At 41.7% G+C, this 6,546-nt stretch overlaps 1 long non-coding RNA gene across 1 annotated transcript in view; it reads left to right on the top strand.

The window, feature by feature from the left end:
• LOC107988370 (uncharacterized) overlaps positions 1–6,546 on the top strand; it is a 22,615-nt gene that overhangs the window by 6,001 nt on the left and 10,068 nt on the right. The window contains exons 2-3 of the long non-coding RNA XR_001759877.2: positions 3,245–3,360; positions 3,444–3,536. This is a non-coding gene — a long non-coding RNA (uncharacterized LOC107988370). The remainder of the gene's footprint in view (positions 1–3,244; positions 3,361–3,443; positions 3,537–6,546) is intronic.

The raw sequence follows: 6,546 nt of genomic DNA, 5'->3' as shown, positions 1-6,546 counted from the left end.
ATAAATGTTCCACATGTGGTGCACTGATGGCACAGATGCAGCCTGTTCCTGTTTGTTAGATATGGGCCGTAGTGTTGCCATTTGTCAGGTATAAATAGAAAATATTGTCATTTATTTTTTTAAACGTTGGAAAATGTATAACTAAATTCAACCTGTCTGGATAAAATATAGACCAGTACTGCATCACTGTCAAATGACTGTCATTTCCAGAGGTCACTTCAAGAGCCATATAGCAGTATAGGGTCTTTATGTGTAATTAAGAATTTTACAATGACAATGGAAATTGAAAAAAAAAAATAGAAATCTTACATTGGAGTCAATAAAGTCTCGATAGTTTGTGTATTTGAAAAAAAATTTGATTCAGAAATCTAACTTATATTTTTTAGAATTTAAAGTTCATCGTTAATTCCCCAAAGTATGAAAACATAACAAAGTCAGGATTCTTTAATTTGAGAATTCAATTCTTCTTAGATTTCAGAATTGCTAAACTTATCACTAACTAATTCACCTATAATTAGTACCTAGTGTAGTGTAGTTAATAGATTTATTAAAGCCGGTTGTCTTTCAGACGTGTGTATCTGGGTGCAGGACAGAAGTTCGGCAGCCGGCAAACAGAAGGACAGTCAAGATGGACACTGCCCTTTGGCCCCATCTGACCCCGGCCCATCCCCCCCGACCAATCTGTCTGCTGTCCCATCACACTCACACAGAGCTTAGAGTTCCCAAAGCTCTGTCAGAGCCCCTTCTTCTGTCCGTCAGATCAAAGCTTAGCAGGGGTTGAGAGGGACCTGACCCGTGGGAGAGGTGGAGGACCCTGCTGTTTGGCTAGTCGGCGGTGTGGAAAGAGGCAAACAGGCAGCTCCAAGGCTGGCTAGGCGCTGAGCCCCAGAGGCAGTGATGGAGCCTCAGGTCCACAGAGGGTTCTCAAGGCCATGAATGACAGGAGGTCGTTTGTTCTGTCATCATGGAAAGACGCAGTCAAACACACACACACACACTCTGCATCAGCATCCCAGGTGTTCACGTGCAGCTAGTTTTTATCTATTGTCCTTCATCTGCTGAATTGGCCTGTGACTCTGATTAATTTGGCCACAGCCTGTAGCTTTTTCTGGCTAACCATTAGCTAGTCTAGTCATTTGTTTTTGTGGCTTAAATGTGACTATTTCTGAGCTAACCTTTAATTTTTTTTGGCCTTGACTAAGTCTTGGTCATTTTTTGATTTTTTGTTGTTAGCTCATCTGTAACTTTTATATTTAACTTTTCCTCTAAGCTGCTCTGTAGAAATGTTTCAACTACTTTTCTTGCTATGCTCAACCTCGTGTTGCTTCTCCTCGCTGCACGTATTCCTGCAGCCTGAGCCTGTGGCGTTGATTAATCAGTGTAATAATGCAGACACACCACCAACCCCGGTGGGTGTTTAATCACCATAATCATTTAATAATTGTGTTGTACTCATCAGGAGCTGACATTTAATGATGTGTTTACTCACTTTATCCACACTTGATAAGATGTACAGTAATCACTCCACTGCTAACACTGAACTAAAGGGCGGAGTTTGTGAAAAATTCCAACCCTTCACTTGTTAGTATTTAATTGCCTATATTATAGAAAAATGCACTTTTTAAATTTCCTTTGAACCTCACACACCTGAGGTTTGTTAACACCACTCTGCAGTTGCAGTGTCTACCTCCCATGTCTTTCCCCTGTAAGACAAGCAAACCTTCCAGCCTCACCACTCTTCCCTGTCTGTCATTTCCGTTTACAAGGTGACAAAGCTCGCCGCCGCGTCTCTGTGCAGCTGCCGTCCTCTGTATATGAGAAGCTCCCACGTGATCCATCTGCATGGCGCTCATGTTATCTCCAGTGAGGGCATTTAAAGCTCTATGTGTTTTCCACATGGTCCGGACTAGTTTAATTATCCTGCCTCAGCTGTGGCCGCTGAACGCCCACCACCGCGGCCATACGTGGGAACCAGGACGGGGGAGGACGTGGTCTGTACAGCAGCAGAGCTAACTGTAGAATAATACTCAATTTTCACGACTTCACGAAAAAAATTATAGTCAGACATACAGCTGTTCCCAGAGTGTTTTTATAACGAAGAAAGAAACGGGTTGTGAACCATATGCTTTGGTTTTCGTCGACCAAGAAACTTCTGAGATTCTTTGTATCTACTGGCACCCTCACCTGATCACATCACACATTGTGATCCACTGAACCACCACTACAGGACTGTGCTCCCATCTTCCCATTCTCCTGTTAGGGATGAGGTTTATTGGCTATTGAGTTTTGCAATATATAAGTACACCTTTAAATTAAGGTGGTATGTCTGGAAATGCTATGTACGAAAATACCTAATATTTTTTTTATTCAGTATTTACTCATTTTACCTTGTTAAAGTTTTGTCCAACAGATTAGATTTGTGGGTCCGAAATTAGTCTATAGACTATTATTATATATATGTGACTATTTTTGTGCATCAAAGTTAATTTAAGATAATTTGTTTGTATTTATCTGAGATTGAAAGAGGGCAAAAAAAAAAAAAATTCAATATTCTTTTAATTCTTTCTTTATCTGATGCCCCAGACTGACTCTATGACCCCTCTACGGGAGTCTTGACCTGCAGATCAGGAACAACTGAAAAGAGCACTGCTCTGATATATTCAGTTCTACTCTGATGTGACCACACACTGAGAACAAGAACAAAAACCACAGGAGTAAGTGCTGCTAAAGTAAAGAATGTGGATACTAATTAAAGACCATGTACATTGTTGTAGTACACATGTGTACATCTCCTGTGGGAGTATAAAAAGATGACTTTCAGTGATGAAAATGTTTTTTTTAATGGGAACCACCCAGTGTTTAGTTCATATGACACCACAGACTTGGTCCTGCTGGTGTCAGGTCTTCTATGACTCTGAGCAGAATGAGAAGGTGAGACAGGCTGATAGGATCAGCCAGCATGACCTTTTCACTCCTCACCTCTCTCAGCCTCTCTCCCTCTCCTTCTCTCTCTTTGTCTCTTTGTCTCCCTGTCCCCGTTCCTTCCTTCCTTCCTGGCAGTGTTGGCACTGGGTGGCACCCAAGAGCCACTCGTCTGTGTGAGTGTTAGGTTACATTAGCCCGAGCCTCTGCTCACATGTTTTAACGATTTTCTTAGTCCTCTGTGAAATTATGCAAATATTTTAGTCCAGTTTCCTCGAGTCTGGAACACCAATTAAGAACGTCTGTTTGGTTTTCATGACAGCTGCTGAGGCGACTGGCAGACCGGCAGGCCGAAGCTCTGCACCCGAGAAATCCAGGTTCCGCCATGCAGATACTCAGGACTGTGCACAACACAATGAGACACGCGTTCTGAAAAGGGTGAGGCAGAATAGAAGTGGAATTTTTCTCCCCTGCTGACATAAGAATAACAGACTCTTTATGTTATGTGTGTGTGTTTGAAGGAAACCCCCTGTGGGTGGCTCTCAGCACAATAACAGAATGGAGGCTTATCAATCTGCCACGATGATGTTCCAAGGCTGCTTCTCCAGCAGCAGGTAAGGCCATATCTGCTGTTACAGCCATGTAGAATGCACCGTCAATAGCAGGAGGTCAGGAATCGAACCTGCAGACCAATGGGAGTATGGACCTTTCCTGTGTTTCAAATCAATCCCACTCCAGTCTGTTGTCTGACTTATTGTTATTCTCTGTTTTCCCTGCGTCTTTCACCTTCTTCCATCTTTGCAGCCAAACTATTGCTTGTGTCCAGCTGAGAAAACTTTGATTTAGGGTCTTAAAAGGCAATGACGGCCATGTCTGTCTGCCCCAGTGGATGTCCACTTGTGCTTTCAAGAACCAAAACCCAGAAAATATCCATCAAGCTGCAGAATTTGATCCGGGGGATCACTGTCTGGATAAGAGTTCACAGCGCTGTGTCTAAGGGGACGTGGACTAAGGTCATGGCACTGAAGCATGTCCCTCGGTTCAAAGTTGGGCACGGACGTGGGCGTTGGGGGCAGATTCATCTTGGTCAGAAGAAAACCTCTTGAAAGCAGGGCATGTAATCGCGCCATTGAGCGTGACAGACCGTATCGTTATTAAAACGTCAGTTATTGGTGGAGGCAAGAGGAGTGAGGGGTCAGATTTGATGTGAGCCACCTTATTGTGACATTTGAGACCGGTCTTTCGCTGAGGCTGGTGATAGATACAGGGTCAGCTTTGAGGAGCTTATCCATCACTATAAATAAAGCCATAGAAAACATGACATTCGGGTGTTTATGAAACTCACTACTATGTGACAAAATTTCCTGGGAAATTTTGTTCTTTTTTTTTAACGTGTGGGTATAAATCTGGAGTTCAGTGTCTTAACTGCTGTTGTAATAAAAACACAAGGTGCCCTGTTACTGGCATATTTTTGCAGAACTAAGCAAACAGATACCAAAATGCTCCTGCAGAAGTAGCACAAAGTAAACCTGTATTGCTAAACATTACCTTATCATTCAACTAGAATTTAACATAACACACTTGTTATCGATTGTTTTTATTGCTTTTAAAATTAGATCCTAAATACAACTGATATAACATCCAATAATGGTAAAATAAAAAAAGCTGTGCTAGTCAGAGACTTACAAGACAAGTAACCAATAGAGTGAGCCCCAAATACACTAATTGGAAGCAAATAAATGTTTAAGTTTATTTAAGTGCATGGTTAACAGTTAGCCTTAACTATGTCACAATTGGGGTAAATGTGAAAAAGCATATTTCAGAGGTCTAAAGGTCAGCTTTTACAAACTGCCAAATAGATTTAACATTTTTAATGATTAAATCCTCAAGGATGCCATTTAGTCCCTAACATTATGACACAGTCTAACCTTTGCTCAGGTAGCCAACTCACAATTTTCCCACATTCCGACATGCTGACTTCTTACCCTGTCTCTTCCCCACCCCCGTCATGATTCCCCACCCCACCCCCCAATGTCCAAACTCTGCTCTCGGTGCTGTCTCCCAGAGGTCTTAGTGTGTCCTGAGCTTTTCTGCTCCAGGTGGTCTGCAGCCCAGCCACCTGTGTTGTCTTTGTGGCGCTGTCATCTGTCTCCGGGCAGGCTTTGTGGGCTTGCCAGTGTGAGGACAGGCCTGGTGAGCGCTGATGATGGAGATAGTGCTTTCTGCTGCAGCAGTGGCTTCTCCCAGACTCTCCCAGGATCTCCTTGGACGCGAGGAGCTGTGTTTATTATAACTCCGGGCCAGTTCCAGAGAGAAAATCCTGGGAAAATGTTTTCCTTTTCTTCTGGTTGTTTATTTGTCCAAGGTTTTTTGGGAAAGACTAAAGAGTAATGATTACTTTTCAAAAGTTGTAAAAAAGTTTAATGAGTGTTTCTACACTGGCTCTGACATGTTGTCAGAGTACAAAAACAGGAGTAAAAGGTATTTTAAATCAGTGGAAGATTAAATATTGGGGAGGAGTACAGAGTGAATTTATTCTTGTTTGACTTAAATGTATGAGTTTGTCAAATGCGAGCTATCTTTAGCTATAAGGTGACATAATATTTATTTAGCCAGAATCTAAATAATTTCCTTTGTTATTTAAACAAAATAATAAACCATGGTCTATAGCTTATCTTTCCAAATATGTGAGAAGTTTTTTTTTTTTTGTCTCACTGCAAAGCATATTTTGCTAACTTCTCTCTCCTTAACAAGTTTTATTCTAGCCCTTTAGGCTAGCCTTTAACTGTACTTTTCCAAGCTGTTATTTGTCTATTTAATAGTTAATAGTTATCTATTTTTAATAACTTGCCAATTTCTTGTCCATAAGCAACCAAACTGCTCTATATTTTTTCGAGGATTGTGTGTTGTATTTATTCATTAATCTTAATAAGAAATAGTTGATCATAGCAGGTTCACTGCTCTGACAAAGCAGTTATGTTATATAAAAAAGTATTGTTACATATTGTATAAAAACGTGTTTTGTGCTAGTTAAATCACACCGCATCCAATGCATCTATATGCTACTTAATTGTAATTTCAAGCCTCATTGGAGTTGTATGAGTCTGACGACCTGTTAATATCAATTACATTGTGACAAATAATTATGACAAAAAATGTTGTATTTAATCATTTGGGGTAAAAAAAAAAAGCCATTAACGTGTTCAGAATGTGGTCAGAATGTGTGATTCAAACTAAACTGCTGAAGACTCTCAAATGAGTAATTCAAAGCACATATTCAACAAATAAACACACCAAAAATGATGACTGCTTGGAGGTCAGAGCTTAGGCACTTCTTTATTTACCATTACACCACTGGATATGCTCAACATCCCAGGACACCCTGCTCTGCTCCCCACCGTTCCATATTCAGAGTTTTATTTACCCCTCATCCGGTGCACAGTGTTGATAAATGACGGCGCTGCGCCCTGGGACTCTCCTGTTTAAGGAGCGGCGAGGCGATTTATGAGGGCGCTCTCACAGGCCTCACTGTGATTAATCGACGCCGTTCTCGGCGGCCAGAGGCGGGGGGGGGGGGGGCCGCCCCCCCCCGGTTTGGGTGGGGGGGAAAAAAAAAAACGGCCT

The sequence above is a fragment of the Cynoglossus semilaevis genome, chromosome 3 (genome assembly GCF_000523025.1).
Source record: "Cynoglossus semilaevis isolate Cse_v1.0 chromosome 3, Cse_v1.0, whole genome shotgun sequence".
NCBI classification, from domain to species: domain Eukaryota; kingdom Metazoa; phylum Chordata; class Actinopteri; order Pleuronectiformes; family Cynoglossidae; genus Cynoglossus; species Cynoglossus semilaevis.
This window is presented reverse-complemented; position numbering and strand designations above follow the sequence as displayed.